Below are 16,839 nucleotides of genomic sequence, written 5' to 3'. Positions count from 1 at the left end.
AATATTTCGACCGTGTAGCAACATTTTCCATCAAACCGTTGATTGTTTTTGATGGGATGGGTACTTCAGTATATTGTGTTTCTTCTGCAGTTATAAGATGACCAACGTCAATTAAAATACCACTGTTCGCCGTTAGAGCACAGAAAGTATGCAGAAGACTATTCGTGAATTAAGACTGCCGATGATTCGTTATCCATTGCGGTATGGGTGCACTCATCTTCGGTTGTCTCGCAAGCAAATTCAAAACAAGAGAGGTGCCCGAAATGTTGAATCAGCCTGATATCATCTTAAGAACAGTTGCTAGGACCGAACAGACGGTAGTTTTGATTCCGTATAAGGTCTTGATGGAATCTGCCTTCGACTACGGAATCATCGTACAGAGCAACGCACCGTAATCTACTTTGCATAAACTAGATGTTCTCCGTTGTAGAGTGATCCCCCTAACCCTTGGAGCCATGGAGTAAAATCCCACCAATACATTATGGGTGGAAACTTCCGAAATGCCACTAATTTCTCTTCAGTCGCTAATCTATATCTGATCATAACTCCATAGAGTCAGTGACTAAATTCTGGAGCAATACGTGGGTACAAAACAGTCTATGGTCGTAAATGTTTCTTTCAATGACCGGTTTCGATTCTTATCGTCACCATCAGATTTATCTGTCTCTGTAAAGTTAATAAAAGAAGCAAATGAAATTTTTAACTATGGCTCACATCGTCACAGTGTGCTAACGGCGGCTCTGTATCATGGGCAGTCAGTGTTTATTACAATTTCATTATGTTTTTGTACAATGTGACGATGCAAAACATGCCTAAAAATTTTATTTGCCTCTTTTATTAACTTCAAGGAGACAGATGAATCTGAAGATGATCATAGTGATCGAAACTGTCATTGAATAAAACAAATATTTGCGATCGTAGACTGTTTTGGTTTTCACGTGTTTTCGAACATTGGATCGCTGTTGTGATCACGTCATCCTTCATTAAATTCTGGGGGCTAACGTAAGTACCGCACAGGAAAAACACGGTCCGAACTCCTCTACCCAATAATCTTACATGAAAGTAAAAGTAGGCTTCCGCGGTCGTTGTCGGAGTCGATGAGATTTTTCTGGGTTTGGGGCCGATTTGTCAACTATAAAATTCCAACGTTTCGGCAACTATTGCAAGACGCCTTCCTCACGATGTGTTAGCAATACATCCTGAGGAACGCGCAATAGTCGCCGAAACGTCGGAATTTTATAGTTGACAATGAGGCCCCAAAACCAGAAGAATTTTATCGACAATCTTACACGACACTGAACTACCTTGCTTTTGGCATATTATTTAACAAAGCTCCATTGTCATACTTGTCACACGATATAAGAAACGGGAAGGACATCAGTTACTAACGAGAGCAATTAACTGAACGATATTGGCCACAATACGCTTGTTTAGGCACATATGGTTCTGAAACATAAGTGGAAGTGCGATACGCCTTGTTCAGCTCCTCTACATCTACGTACAACGGCAACTCCGCAACCTAGCTGGCGTTGTGTGGTGGAGTAAGCTTCTGATTATCTGATCCCCTCTTTGCTGTTCCATTCGTGAATGACACTTGTAAAGAATAATTGTCGGTAAATCTACATAATAGCTCCAATTTCTCGAATTTTCTCGTTGTGGTAATTTCGCGAGACGTATGTGAGAGGAAGTAATACGTTGTTCTACTCTTCTCGGAAAGTACTCTCTCGGAATTTCAGTAGTAAACTTTCCGTAATGCACAGTCTCTTGTGGAGACTGTCACTGGAGTTTTGTTCAGCATCTCCGTAACGCTCTCATTCCGACTAAACGAGCCCGTGACGAAAGGCGCCGCTATTCTTTGGATCTTCTCTATCTCTTCTATCAATCCTACCTGGAAAGGGTCCCAGATTGACGGACAGCACTCAAGCATTGGTTGAATAAGTGCCTTGTAAGCCACTTCTATGATGAATAAACTACATTTCCCTAAAATTCTTCCCGTGCATGTGTGTGGCATCTGCTTTTCCTACTATTTGTTTTATGCGGTCATTTCATTTGAGGTCACTGCGGTTGTTACTCCTAGATATTTTATGGCACTTATTGTTTTCAACAATTTTTCACCAATAGTATAACTGTGTAGAAGTGGGTGTATGCGCAATACGTTACGTTCAGATGCAGCTGCCAGAGCCTGCAACATTCATCAGTCCCCTGTACGTCATTCTACAAATCGATACTGTCCTTTGGCATTGCTGCTTCCTTATAGACAACCGCATCAATTGCGAACAGCCTCTTGGAACATCCGACGCTTTCTACTACGTCATTTGTATACATTATAAACAGTAACGGTCCTATCACATTTATTTGAGGTCCTCCAGAAATTACCTTCGCAGCTGTGTATTTTGTTCCGTTAAGAGTGATGTGTTGAGTTCTATCTGCAGGCAGTTCTGAATCCAATGACAAATTTGGTCCGATGCTCTGTAAGATCATATGTTTTTTCCAGAAAGGCAGAGCAGGACTGTGTCAAATATCTCCCTGAAGTCAAGGAACACCGCATCAGATTGAGTGCCGTCGTCTACAGCGCTATGGGTCTCATGGAGGAACAGAACGAGCTGAGTTTCGCAAGATCTCTGTTTGCGAAACCCATGTTGATTTTTTAAAGGAGATTTTCGTGCTCAAAAAAAGTCATAATTATCGAGCATAAAACATGGTTCAAATGGCTCTAAGCACTATGGAGCTTGACATCTGAGGTTATCAGTCCCCTAGACTTAGAACTACTTAAACCTAGCTAACCTAAGGACATCACACACATCCATGCCCGAGGCAGATTCGAACCTGCGACCGTAGCAGCAGCGTGGTTCCGGACTGAAGCGCCTAGAACTGCCATAAAACATGTTCTATAAGTCTAGAATAGACTGACATCAACGTTATAGGCCTACAATTATGTGCATCTGTCCTACTACCCTTCTTGAAAACGGGAATGACCTGCGCCTTTTTGCAGTGACTATGTACCTAGGTACCATTCGTTGCTTCAGCGACCTACGATAAACTGTTGATGGAAGGAGAGCAATTTCTTTGCCATAATCTCTGAAGACTCTCACAGGTATCTCATCTGTTCCTGAGGCCTTTCCAGTACTAAGCGACTGTAATTGCTTCTGTACGATCACTTATCTCAATATCTTCCATTTCGACGTACGTGCGATGATTGAATTGAGGGAACATGTTACAATCTTCCGTTGTGAAACAGTTTCGGAAGACAGAATTAAGTATTCAACCCCTTCTCTGTCGTCTTTCGTTCGTTGATAGTATGGTCAATGAGTGAATGAATAGATGAATTCGATCCGCTTACTGATTTTACGTAAGGCCAAAACCTCTTTGGGTTTTAAGTGAGATCGGTTGGCACCACTTCTCTCATTACTCCCTTACAACGATTTTCGCTTCGTTCTGCTCTTGTTTATCATCTAGATTTTGACTTCTCTTGTAGTGGACTGAGGGTGTCCACTTTGATGGAAATCTCGCCGCCGCTGAGGAAGACTAATAAAAGCGTCATGGCAGGACGGACGTGTGGGATCTAGACCAGACCACACACAATAAAAGTAACACAAAATACTGTATAGTAAAATATATTACTCAACTTTTTAAAAACTGGTTACAGCAACTGTTGAATGCAGTAAATGCAACCGTAGGTTTCCGCTGCCGTTGACACTGTCAATAAAATTCTTCTGGGCTGTTGGCCTCATTGTCAATATATATAAAACTATCCGACGTTTCGGTCACCTTTACGAGTGGTCTTCCTCAGGGATTTATTCTGAGCTGACGTCGGACAATTTTATATATACTGACAGTGCGGTCAACAGCCCAGAAGAATTTTATTGACAATGTTGAACGCAGGTTTAGCCTCTTTCGTTGACTACAGTTCCATGAAAACAAACTGAATAATGTTCTCTGAACTAGAGGTGGAAGACCACTAACCTTCTGTATCAATGTACTATTCGAAGAACAGTTGCAAACTAACATTACTCAGTTAAATCTCTAGGCAGGCGGACTCCGTCCAGACACGATAATTCTATCCATTGTTCTGTTTCTACTGAAGACTAACCACACTATCTATCGGCCAATGTTTCTACCTCACTCGACGAACATTCTGGAGGACTCCCTAGCAACACTCGTACTGGCTTAAAACTTACAACTCGCAACTTCTGCTCGCGCACGGTTACTTAAGGGAACCCTCTGTTCCTGGTGACACTGCCGTTCCAGATGGCGTGATTCTCGCGGACGGTGTAACTGGTTTGCGTACAGCGATGTTCCTGCTGCGGAAGGACGTCCACAGTTCTTCTGGTATCAACTGTCGCAGACTCTTCTTGTGTGGTATCTCAGTACACCACAGAGGCAGTGGCACCTATTAAATGACTGCACTTAGAAATGAGACGTATATCTATACAACGGAGCTATTTCCCATAAATGAGGCCATTTATTATCGACTACAGACATTTAAGATAGATATTTAAAAAAAATTTAAAAATCCTAAATTTGACAAGCGGACCAAAAGATATATTTTGGATACATTGGAGACTATCACAGAAGCAAGGAGAAAGAACATAAACGTCGATTTGCTACAGATAAAAAAACGTAGCGGAGTTTTCTATAACGAAATGGTCAACATCTTGCCAAAGAGGTCTAATACGAATCCCTCAAACAGTTTTCGAACCAACGATGAAAAAAGACGCTTATACTAGAACCATGAAAGTCACATACCTCAGCAAATAAAGGGCAGAGTCATGGCTGTCAAACAGCCGAACATCTCTCATCGACCATGGTTCAGCTATATGAAGCCAAGTAAACGTCCATCATTCGTGGGAGGACGGGACGCAGATGTTATCCTGCTCACTTACATCGAAAAAGACTGTTTTCTGAAATTTTGGTTAGGCTAAAGCTGATGTGGCCGGTCTGACTGATATAAAATTGGCAGACAGAAAATACAGGGAAGTATAAAAATACTATACAGGGCACAGGTTGCAAACGGTTTCCCCTGTCTACGTGTGTTACCCCGTTACTCTACAGATTGAATGTAAATAAGTACAACTTGATGATGGAATGCTTAAATGAAGCACTTGTACAGATTTAAAATTGCACTATATGTCCACTTGGTTTAAGTAATCTTGTAGAGAGTCTGGTTGTTACAATAATGGATTTTACCTTCGTACACTTTTTTAAAAAAAAACTAAGAACGTACAAGGGTTGGATAAAAGGTAATGGGAATACTAGCGTAACATGAGGGATTGGTATCCACTGGCATGCGTGCTGTTTATAACAGATACCAGAATCACAGTTGAGGTAGTGCAGTGAGCGGCAATGGCTGTGTTTGAGTCACTTCCAGTGTGCACTGTCTGAAAGTGCGGGAGGTCAGTTCAGGCGCCCTTACAGAATGTTCAGGATAAACAAGCAACATCCATGGATCAAAATTAAAGTGGCACAACAATGTTCTCAGGGACTGCATGAAGCGTGTGGCGATCCAGCATTGCCATATCGTACGGTGACAAAATGAGTGAAAGTGTTCCCGAATGGCAGAGATATCATTCAGGTCGGTTCCGTTAGCCATGTTGCCCCATGGACAACAGAAGAATTGAGCTCATTGCCTCCCTGCTGTATGTGTATCACGGAAGTGCACCTGCGACCTAGGAAATTCTACATGGCATGCACTACAACACAAGACACGATATGATCCGTGCCTTAGGGCGGTCCTTGCGAGACGTCGACAGAGATAGATGCGCAGGCAGTGTAATGCGCTTTCCGTCTGTGTGGGGGAAGGTGCCCGAGCGTGGGGCGATTATGGTGAAGGCATGTAATACAGTAAACGTCTGTCAATAAAGTCCTGTATGATTTATAATATTGTTGCTATTACTTTTTATCCATCCCGTGATTATTTGTATATACAGGGTGTTTCAAAAATGACCGGTATATTTGAAACGGCAATAAAAACTAAACGAGCAGCGATAGAAATACACCGTTTGTTGCAATATGCTTGGGACAACAGTACATTTTCAGGCGGACAAACTTTCGAAATTACAGTAGTTACAATTTTCACCAACAGATGGCGCTGCAAGTGATGTGAAAGATATAGAAGACAACGCAGTCTGTGGGTGCGCCATTCTGTACGTCGTCTTTCTGCTGTAAGCGTGTGCTGTTCACAACGTGCAAGTGTGCTGTGAACAACATGGTTTATTCCTTAGAACAGAGGATTTTTCTGGTGTTGGAATTCCACCGCCTAGAACACAGTGTTGTTGCAACAAGACGAGGTTTTCAACGGAGGTTTAATGTAACCAAAGGACCGAAAAGCGATACAATAAAGGATCTGTAAGCGTAGGCTTCCGCGGCCGTTGTCTTCTTCAATAAAATTCTTCAGGGTATCAGACCGCATCGTCTTAATTTAAAATGCGCCAACGTTTAGGCCAGCGTTGCAGCTAGCCTTCATCAGGGCCTTACGTTACGTAAGGCCCTGATGAAGGCTAGCTGCAACGCTGGCCTAAACGTTGGCGCATTTTAAATTATGACGATGCGGTCTGATACCCTGAAGAATTTTATTGAAGAATAAAGGATCTGTTTGAAAAATTTCAACGGACTGGGAACGTGACGGATGAACGTGCTGGAAAGGTAGGGCGACCGTGTACGGCAACCACAGAAGGCAACGCGCAGCTAGTGCAGCAGGTGATCCACAGCGGCCTCGGGTTTCCGTTCGCCGTGTTGCAGCTGCGGTCCAAATGACGCCAACGTCCACGTATCGTCTGATGCGCCAGAGTTTACACCTCTATCCATACAAAATTCAAACACGGCAACCCCTCAGCGCCGCTACCATTGCTGCACGAGAGACATTCGCTAACGATATAGTGCACAGGATTGATGACGGCGATATGCATGTGGGCAGCATTTGGTTTACTGACGAAGCTTATTTTTACCTGGACGGCTTCGTCAATAAACAGAACTGGCGCATATGGGGAACCGTAAAGCCCCATGTTGCAGTCCCATCGTCCCTGCATCCTCAAAAAGTACTGGTCTGGGCCGCCATTTCTTCCAAAGGAATCATTGGCCCAATTTTCAGATCCGAAATGATTACTGCATCACGCTATCTGGACATTCTTCGTGAATTTGTGGCGGTACAAACTGCCTTAGACGACACTGCGAATACCTCGTGGTTTATGCAAGATGGTGCCCGGCCACATCGCACGGCCGACGTCTTTAATTTCCTGAATGAATATTTCGATGATCGTGTGATTGCTTTGGGCTATCCGAAACATACAGGAGGCGGCGTGGATTGGCCTCCCTATTCGCCAGACATGATCCCCTGTGACTTCTTTCTGTGGGGACACTTGAAAGACCAGGTGTACCACCAGAATCCAGAAACAATTGAACAGCTGAAGCAGTACATCTCATCTGCATGTGAAGCCATTCCGCCAGACACGTTGTCAAATGTTTCGGGTAATTTCATTCAGAGACTACGCCATATTATTGCTACGCATGGTGGATATGTGGAAAATATCGTACTATAGAGTTTCCCAGACCGCAGCGGCATCTGTTGTTGACAATTGTAACTACTGTAATTTCGAAAGTTTGTCTGCTTGAAAATGTACTGTTGTCCCAAGCATATTGCAACAAACGGTGTATTTTTATCGCTGCTCGTTTAGTTTGTATTGCCGTTTGAAATATACCGGTCATTTTTGAAACACCCTGTATATCCTTAAACTACATCGAATAAGGAAGTCCATATGAAACCATTCGAAGACAAGACTTGTACGGAGTATAATCATGATATAATTAACCTTTTCAGACCCTCTGGCAACAATTGTGTATACTGATGTTTGCTGTATATTAGCTGCAACATCTGTGAATGTTCAGGCTTTTCACCATGCAGAAGTGCTGCCATTTGTTGGGTGTAACCATAAAAATATCAAGTGAATGTACCAGTACGCAGTTGCTTGTGGCCGCCAGAATACACGGAATTGGTTGGTCAGTTATATTCCACTGTGTAGCTGAACAGTATTATTATTGTTATTTTGCATTGTAACTATTGAATGAGCGGTTTATTTATTACAACTGTGAATATTTCAAAATAAATTATTTTAGTCCATAAAAAGAACCCAAATATACGAAGTACGCTTTGAAAATGGGTACGTATATTAGTATAAATCTTCATCTAAAATCATTAAATAATCTCCTAAGAGCAATAGAGCGTAAAGAAAAATGTCCCTTCCTCCAGAAAAAACTCAGGTCTGAAAGGGTTTCATCTGCTTAAAGTACGGTACAATGCACAATGGTGAGCTTATTCTGTCAGATTACTTAAACACAACATTAATGATAAATCTGTACAATTGTAACCACTACTGGATGGCTGTGGGATGTTTCCTTAGTTAAAGTACATGTATTAACAAATTAAAAAAAAAACGTATCAGCAGGGAGGGCGGCCGCGCCACAGATTGTCCCTGTCAGCTGCCTCGCCCACCTACCCCGCGATCCCCTCAGTACTCTCTGCATGCATAACTGGGCTCGTAATTCTCGACTAGAAGCAGGAAAGCGGGGCCTCCGGAAGGCAGCCTCCGATTCGCAGTAATCATCAGTAAGCTTTGTAATCTACTAACACTATCCCGTGCTTTCCCTTCCTCTGCTCTACGACCCACCCGTAGTATTTTAGTGCCAATTGAAACCTGAGAAACTGACGTTCCTGGTCCTTTGAAACGCAGTACACTGAAGTACCTAACAACTCACCTTCCAACCTCCTTTACTTATCTTACGGCACTTGCTGGGAGCTGATAAGGCGTCGAATGGCCAGCCACACCATCGTCATGCGTGTCTTTTATGGTGATACTGCCAAAAAATCACCTCTCGTTGTATAGAAGTCATAGGATTTAATTTATTTTAATTGTGAATTGCAGAGCAATCATGTAGAAGTAGAACTGCAAAAATTCTGTATTAAAAATACTAAATAGGGAAGGCAATATGATCGAAACGTCTATTACTTTTTATACGGTAAGGCAGTACACCCAGAAGGATTTTAGTGAAATTTGAGTCGAGATATTTGGTGAATGTAGCGAGGCAAATTTACGGAAAATTGACTGGCGATTTTTTTTTCTTGAATTGCTCGTGATAAAATGGGCGAAGATGAGTAGATGACGATAGTGGTAGAGAATTTAATTTTTTTGACTCTCAGTCACAATTTAGTCAATACAGTATCCCATCAAAAGTATCTGGACACATCCGTGTAAAGCGGAATTTACCACATGTCACCAGAGATGGGCTCGCCAGTACGGGCGGGGAGTATTTAGTTGCCATTAGAGAGCAGTAACAGCAGAATGGGTCGGTCAGGATAGCTGAGTGATTTCGAACGTGGTCTCCTGAGTAACAGATCCAACAGAGACATTCCAGCCCTTCTAATGGTGCCGAAGTTGACTGTTGGTGACGTGATTGTGTAGTGGAAACGCGGAGAACAACCGTAGCTAATGGAGCCCAGGCAGACATCAGGTACTGACGGTCAAGGACCGTTGAGCGTTACGGAGACTGCTTGTAAAAATCAGAGGAAGGAATCACTCGTGAGTTCCAAAATACTACCAGCAGTCCAGCTAGCACAATCGCTGCGCGTAGGAAGTTAAAAAAGAATGGTAGCTCCTCATTGGCCAGACATTTCTGTAGGCAGTTCTTAGTGACGTTTGGGAGCGACGCCATTGGACGGTGGATGACTGAAAACAAGTGATTTGCATGACTCACGCTATACCCTGCGGCATTCCGTAGGAAGGGTCTGCGTTTGGCAGATGCCTGCAGAACGTTACTTGCCATCATGTATGGTGCCAACAGTAAAGTACGGAGCGAGTTGCGTTACGGTATCTGGGAGGCTTTTGGTTTGGCTCGGATTCCTTATTGCGGAAGGATATGAACACATATTACAGCATTTTGTACTACGCACAGTAGAGGATTACTTCAGAAACGATGACTGACTGTATCAGCATGTCAATGCACCCTATTATAAAGCAACATCAGGGGGGCAGTGGTTTGTGGACAATAACATTCCTGAAATGAAATGGGATGTACAGAGTCCCGATCTGAACCCAGGGGAACACCTTTGAGTTGAGTTAGACCGTCGACTTCGCTCTAAAACCCAGCGTCCAATATCACTACATTCTCTGGTATCGCTTCCATTGGTGACGCGTGGAAACGATGCGGGGAGCAAGAGGCACCATTTGCGGTCAGGACTGATTGATTTTTTCCTTACATTACCCTACAACATCTCTGACGCTCCAGTTATTAGCTCAAACATTATTTAACGTAGTTGAACTAGTAGTCAAGCTTCACTCGTTGAACATCATAGAAAATTCGAATCTAACGTAATCAGCTGCGGACGGGAATTTAAAATTCGCCCAGCTTTGACTATTCTGCTGACTCATTATTTTCAGGTAATTTCATTAGTAACTACACTCTTTAGCACAACAGGGTTTAGCTGGGCCAAGTTAGTTTAATTGCACTCATTTTCGCGCGCTCGTCGCTGATTGGCTGTCAGTTTATGGCTGTAGTTTATATGGGACACCCTTTTCCAACATAACCTTTTTCTTATAGAAAAAACCGATACCCTGTGTACTATCGGTTTTTGTATAGGTGAACATTATATCAGCTGTTTAACTGGACAAAATTCATTTGGTTTTGTACACGATTTATTATACTTCAGGCTAGAATATGTAAATAGAAATCAATTTGTTAATGTTCTCTACGTACCGTTAAAATCACTCTTCTTTTAGAAATATTTGAAATTACGAAATATATGGCTTACTTAAAATTTCTATTATTAATTGCCCAGTCTGAAAATAATTATAACATTTATTTCTGGACTCATTTACAAAACAATGATATATTGTAGTAAAGATTCTTCTTTTGTCAAGAAAGTTTCTAAACTCTTTTGCTTTGTAAACTCTTTGCAGTATAGTTAGTACCGCAGAATTTAAGTAATAGTGGGCATACTGATGGAGGCAGACGTACTTACATGATCGACACTAACAATGTAATGTGGAATATTAAGTGTAAATTGTAAAAACACTGTGATATTGAAAAATGTGACAAAGAATAAAATTCAAGAGTAGTACAAGCAAATCTTCATCAGTTATTTAGTCATCAGGAACCTACAACGTTAAATCAAAATTCCAGCCGCTAGAATGTACCCCTAGACGCAAAAACTGGAGCCAACAACAAGAGAAAATGAAGATAAGTAAAAAGTTTTTATTTTCGATATCTTACGCCTCCCGAAGCTTTCAAAATTTTTACAGAGACAGAATTTTATTAGTGATGTGTGGGAGGGAAAGATTACAAGTTCCACAAAGGTGCATTTCTAGCCCATGATCGTTTGGATAATTTTGCTCGATTCGACGTGCCCTTCCAGGCTATAACCATTCTGTATAAAGGTGCGCTATAGTCCAACACTTTTTTTAGTTTCTTAAGGAGAGGGCGCAGGAAGAAGGTGTGTGTATTGGGGAAGGAAGGCGGTGAGAGGGGGAGGGGGGAGGGGGAAGGAGACAGCGCGACAGTTCTCTGGTTTTATGCGGCCGAACATGACTTCGTAACCTGTGCCAACCTCTTCATTTCCGCGCAGCACTTGTACCCAACGTCCTCGTTTACTTTTTGAATATATTCTTCTCCTACAGTTCTTACCCTCTGTAGCTCCCTTCTGAACCACGAAAGCTAATCCCTGATGCCTTCACACATATCCTACGATCCTGTCAATTCTTCGTATCAGTATTATACACATGTTTCCTTTACTCGTAGATTCTATGGATAACTTACTCATTTCTTATCTTTCCACGCCACCTGACTTTCAAAATCCTCCTACAGCACCACATGTCAAACGCTTCAATTTTCTTCTTTTCCTGTTCCTCCACAGTCCACAGCAAGAGCGTATAATCCAGCAGCATGCAGCCGCACAAGCGAAGCAGACAGACGGCTCTGAGCGAGTGCGTGGCGGCTGGCGACGAACTGCAGTGTCGAGAGGAGGCGTCAGTCGCGAGCGCACAGTTTCGGCGGCGCCGCGCCCGCCACTAACGGGGCGTAATTTGTTCCCCGCATTACAAGCGGGCGACCGCGGAGGACACGTCGCGAGGCGCTACAAAAAGAAAAACCTCTTATATAAAGTACCGCGTGTCCTGTGTCCCGGTCGCACTGCCACGATATCACATCCAGATTTCACAGGTGCCACGGGCATAAATTTGTACCGTAGTGAAATTTAGGTCTATTATGTATAGTGCGAGCCTATATGGAGTCCGCTCCATACTTCATCTCCCTTTTCATGCGCCTCTTTCCGAGCGCCGTGCGCCGTAAGCCGTACAGTATATTTTACACTGGGCCGAGAAATTATGTTTCACTCTTGTCTCTCTCTTTTTCCGGCCGCGCGGCCGGCCGTCCTACCCCTTATTCTATATCTCAGTCGCCGTCCACGTATTCTTATTTTCGGCGCTCCTCCCCTAATTCTTGCCTTTTTTGTGCGCGCCGCGGCTCGGCCATTTGATTTGTGGAATCGCTGCTGGCCGGCCGCGGCGCGGCTTCGGCGCGGCGTCGCGTTCGGCGTCCCTTTGTGCGCAATACGCCGTGCTCCGCTCCGCTCGGCTCGCTATTTATTTATACATTCAGCCGCGGCCGCGGCCGCCGCCCCCGCTGCCCGCTTTGTTGCGCCGGAGATCGATGAGTACTTCCAGCTCCAGCGCCGGCGCGGCCGCCACTCGCGCGCGCCCTCTCCATACAAATCCGTAAACGTTTAAATGCTACATAAAGCGCGCTATATTTCTATTTATGGAAAAGTCGCGTTGCGAGTGCCCGACAGCTCCGTCGTTTTCCGGCCTAAACTGTTATTGCTCTCCAGAGTTTCCAAATAGCTCGTCCCACCAGTTTTTTACTTTCGTTCTTTTGGACAGGTCCGTGAGCAGTCGTGGAGGCAGACATTTTTATCGCCAGCGTGGAAAGACAAAATGCAGAATATGTCAATGAAACTGTGGCGACTTTCATTCATAAGCTGCTCCAGTGGAACTGCCACAAGATGCATCACAATTAATAACGGAACTGCGAATGGTCAAATTATACGGTAACGTTGCAGGAAACATGAGTCTGCAAAGCAGCCGTTTGCGAGATAATTGTGAACGTGTGGCTACGCGCTGCCACTGAATTCAGTATTAAATATTGTCTTAGTTAATACAAATTAATTTGAAGTGTTAACTTTTTGATTAAATTTCCATCTAATTCGGCTTAAATTTTACCCCTGGCTCGTGGCTGCGGAATTTTTGCAGAGACAGAGACACTGTCCAGTCACATTAATGTGATTACCTACCAAAAGCCTGATTAACCACAATTTGCAGCGCGACCGTTGCGAGACGTGCAGGAATAGAGTCAGTGAGGTCCTGGAAGTAACCGACAGAGATGTGGAAACCTTGGCCAGCCGCACTTAGGTATCCCGGTTGAGGATCCATGGCGCGAACAGGCTCATCTAAGACGTCCCATGGGTTCTCGACTGGGTTTTAATCAGGGGAATTTGGTAGCAAGGTGAATACGATAATCTTATCCTGGTGCTCTTCGAACCATGCAAGTTCACTGCGATCCGTGTGACACGTTGCATTGTTCTACTGGTAGATGCTGTCATGCCGAGGAAACACAAACTGTATGTAGCGGTTGACATGGTCGCGCCGGCCGCTGTGGCCGAGCGGTTCAGTCCGGAACCGCGCTGCTGCAACGGTCGCAGGTTCGAATCCTGCCTCGGGCATGGATGTGTGTGATGTCCTTAGGTTAGTTAGGTTTAAGCAATTCGAAGTCTAGGGGACTGATGACCTCAGATGTTAAGTCCAATAGTGCTCAGAGCCATTTGAACCATTTGGACATGGTCCCCACTGACCATCTTGCGCTCATCCACTGTGCATTCCAGAGTGATAAGGTCGCCCACAGAATGCCACGAAAACATTCTCCTGATGATAACGCTCCTCCACTAGCCTGGACTCTTCCGACAACTATTGCAGGGTGTTTGCTTTCAGAGTTTCACGCCTTTCACGCCAACGGCCGTCTGTCCAATGAAGTATAAAACGTGATTCATCTGGAAAAGCCACCTGTCTGTGGATGTCCAGTTGCGATATTGGCTAGCAAATTACAGCCTCCTTCGCCAAAGAACAACAGTCTGCATAAACCAGGCGCCTGCTACGGAGGCCCACACGCAGCAACGTTCGTTGAACGGTAGTTGAGGAGACACTGTTGGTAGCCTCTTGGTTCATCTGGGTGGTCAGTTGGTCGACAGGTCTATTCGACTGTATACAACTCCGCATCCGTCGTTCATAAGTGTCTGTTTTCCGCAGCCGCCGGACAAGCTTTATATACCCTCCACTGCCAGTGCTCTACATCTGCATGGTTACTCTGCAAGTCACACTTGAGAGCCTGGAAGAGGGTTCATCGAACCATTTTCATACTACTTCTCTACCATTCCACTCTCGAATGGCGCATGGGAAAAAGGAACTCCTAAATCTTTCCGTTCGAGCTCTGATTCCTCTTATTTTATTATGATGATCATTTCTTCCTACATAGGTGGGTGTCAATTTCGTAAATAGATCTCGCCGCAAAGAAAACCGCCTTTGCTTCATTGACTGCCACCCCAACTCGCGTATCATATCAGTGACGCTCTCACACCTATTGCGCGATAACACGAAACGAGCAGCCCTTCTTTGCACTTTTTCGATGCCCTGCGTCTATCCTATCTGGTAAGGATCCCATACCGCGCAGCAATATTCCAGCAGAGGACGGACAAGTGTAATGTAGGCTGGCTCCTTAGTGGGTTTGTCGCATCTTCCAAGTGTTCTGCCAACAAAGCGCAGTCTTTGTTTCGCCTTCCCCACAATATTCCAATTTAAGTTGCGCGTAATTGTAATTCCTAGGTATTTAGTCGAATTGACAGCCCTTAGATTTGTGCGATTTATCGTGTACCCAAAATTTATCGGATTTCTTTTAGTACCCATGTGGATGACAGCGCACTTTTCTTTGTTTAGTGCCAATTGCCACTTTTCGCACCATACAGAAATTCTCTCTAGATCATTTTGTAATTAGAATTGATCGTATGATGATTTTACTAGACGGTAAATTACACTGCACACAATCTAAGGGGGCTGCTCAGATTATCACCTAGAACATTTATGTAAATCAGGAACAGCAGAGGGAGTATGACACTACCTTGCGGAACCCCAGATATCACTTCTGTTCTACTCGATGATTTATCTTCTGTCACTTCGAACTGTGACCTCCATGAGAGGAAATCACGAACCGAGTCACACAACTGAGACGATACTCCATATGCACCCAATTTGATTAATAGGCGTTTGTGAGGAACGGTATCAAAAGTCTTCTGGAAATCTAGGAATATGGATTCCATCTGCGATCCCTTGTCGACAGCACTCATTACTTCCACTTGGCGTCTTTGACTGGTTATTGAACTTTGACATCTAACATAGACGGTGACCTCATTAATGTGACTGGGAGATGCAGTTGACGCATTATGGGTACCAGCACATGTTCCTGCTGATTTAATACAACTAACGTTCCATTATGGTCACAGATAGATAGTATGACCATGACCTAATCATCCAATGTCATATGACCTCGGTCACCTCGCATATCGCATATTTTCAGCCATATTAGTCACCACTACAATCTGATATTCAAATCAACCACATTAACGCTGTAAAAAATGTAATTTATGATGAATTCGCGTATTAAAATGGACCGGGACTCAAACCCAGACTCTATGCCTCGATGGAAAGTTATTTTAGCCAATCATATTGTCATTAAAAAACGAAGGTGTTAAGATTATGTACAATCTCTGTCAATAATAATTACAAAACAGTTTTTCATACATTAATCTTCATATTTCCAGGAACAAAAAAATTAGTCACTGAAAAAAATAGCTGGAGAAGTATCTTCTCATGATACAAAATCTTTCCCGCTGCCCCACACACACAGTATCATGAATACAGACTGGTCCACTGTCTATAATATAAATGAAACGCAGGTTATCTATAGGGAAAAAGAACCGGCTACTTCTCCCGACCTCCGCTCCTTACATAATCCTTTTGATAAAATTTTTCTGTTTCTTAATAACAGAGATAGGCCCATTTCTTCTTATAGGCATCTTATATGTCTGTTCATTACACACACAAGAACGGACTAAACTAATAATTTCCCCTATAACTTATGCATACAGCACCAGACGTGTCAGCACTTCCATACCCGGTAACAGTATCGACGTTATCCGTAAGACAACATTAACTTGTCAGGTTGAGGAGAACCCACTTGCCTTGCAAAGCACGTGTTCGAAACGATAGTACGTTCTACAGGAAAATCTCTTCTTCTCTCTTAAACGCTCCTACCATTGCAAATGGTTTTGTCGAGGTCCACTGCGAACACGGTTCTACAGAGCACACGTACGTCTTGGACCCCTGTTTAAAGGGATATAAAAACTTTTATGACTCTTGAGTTCCTATTACAACTGGTGTCTGCTGCTGAGATATCGGTGACCGCGTCACGTTTCTACTCAAAACTTCAGTCTGCCACTGCCTCCAATTAGTTTGTGTAAGAAACGGACAACTTCGGGCATAACGAAGTCGTGGGCCGGTGTTTGAGAGGTGCAGGGTGGTTATAATTAAACTTTCACTAATTGAGCCAGTTTAGACGGAAAGATGTTTACCACATGGGTACCCCAACTTTATTGGAATGATGCTCAAACCGTACGGTGCAGGATTTGTGTTGTTAGTGGTGTTAGTGCCACGGCTTGCCGTTAGACGCCGGTACTTAAAACGGAAACTAGGA

The sequence above is a fragment of the Schistocerca cancellata genome, chromosome 1 (assembly GCF_023864275.1).
Source record: "Schistocerca cancellata isolate TAMUIC-IGC-003103 chromosome 1, iqSchCanc2.1, whole genome shotgun sequence".
In the NCBI taxonomy this organism is placed as follows: domain Eukaryota; kingdom Metazoa; phylum Arthropoda; class Insecta; order Orthoptera; family Acrididae; genus Schistocerca; species Schistocerca cancellata.
The sequence above is the reverse complement of the archived record's forward strand: the minus strand, read 5'-3'. Positions refer to the sequence as shown.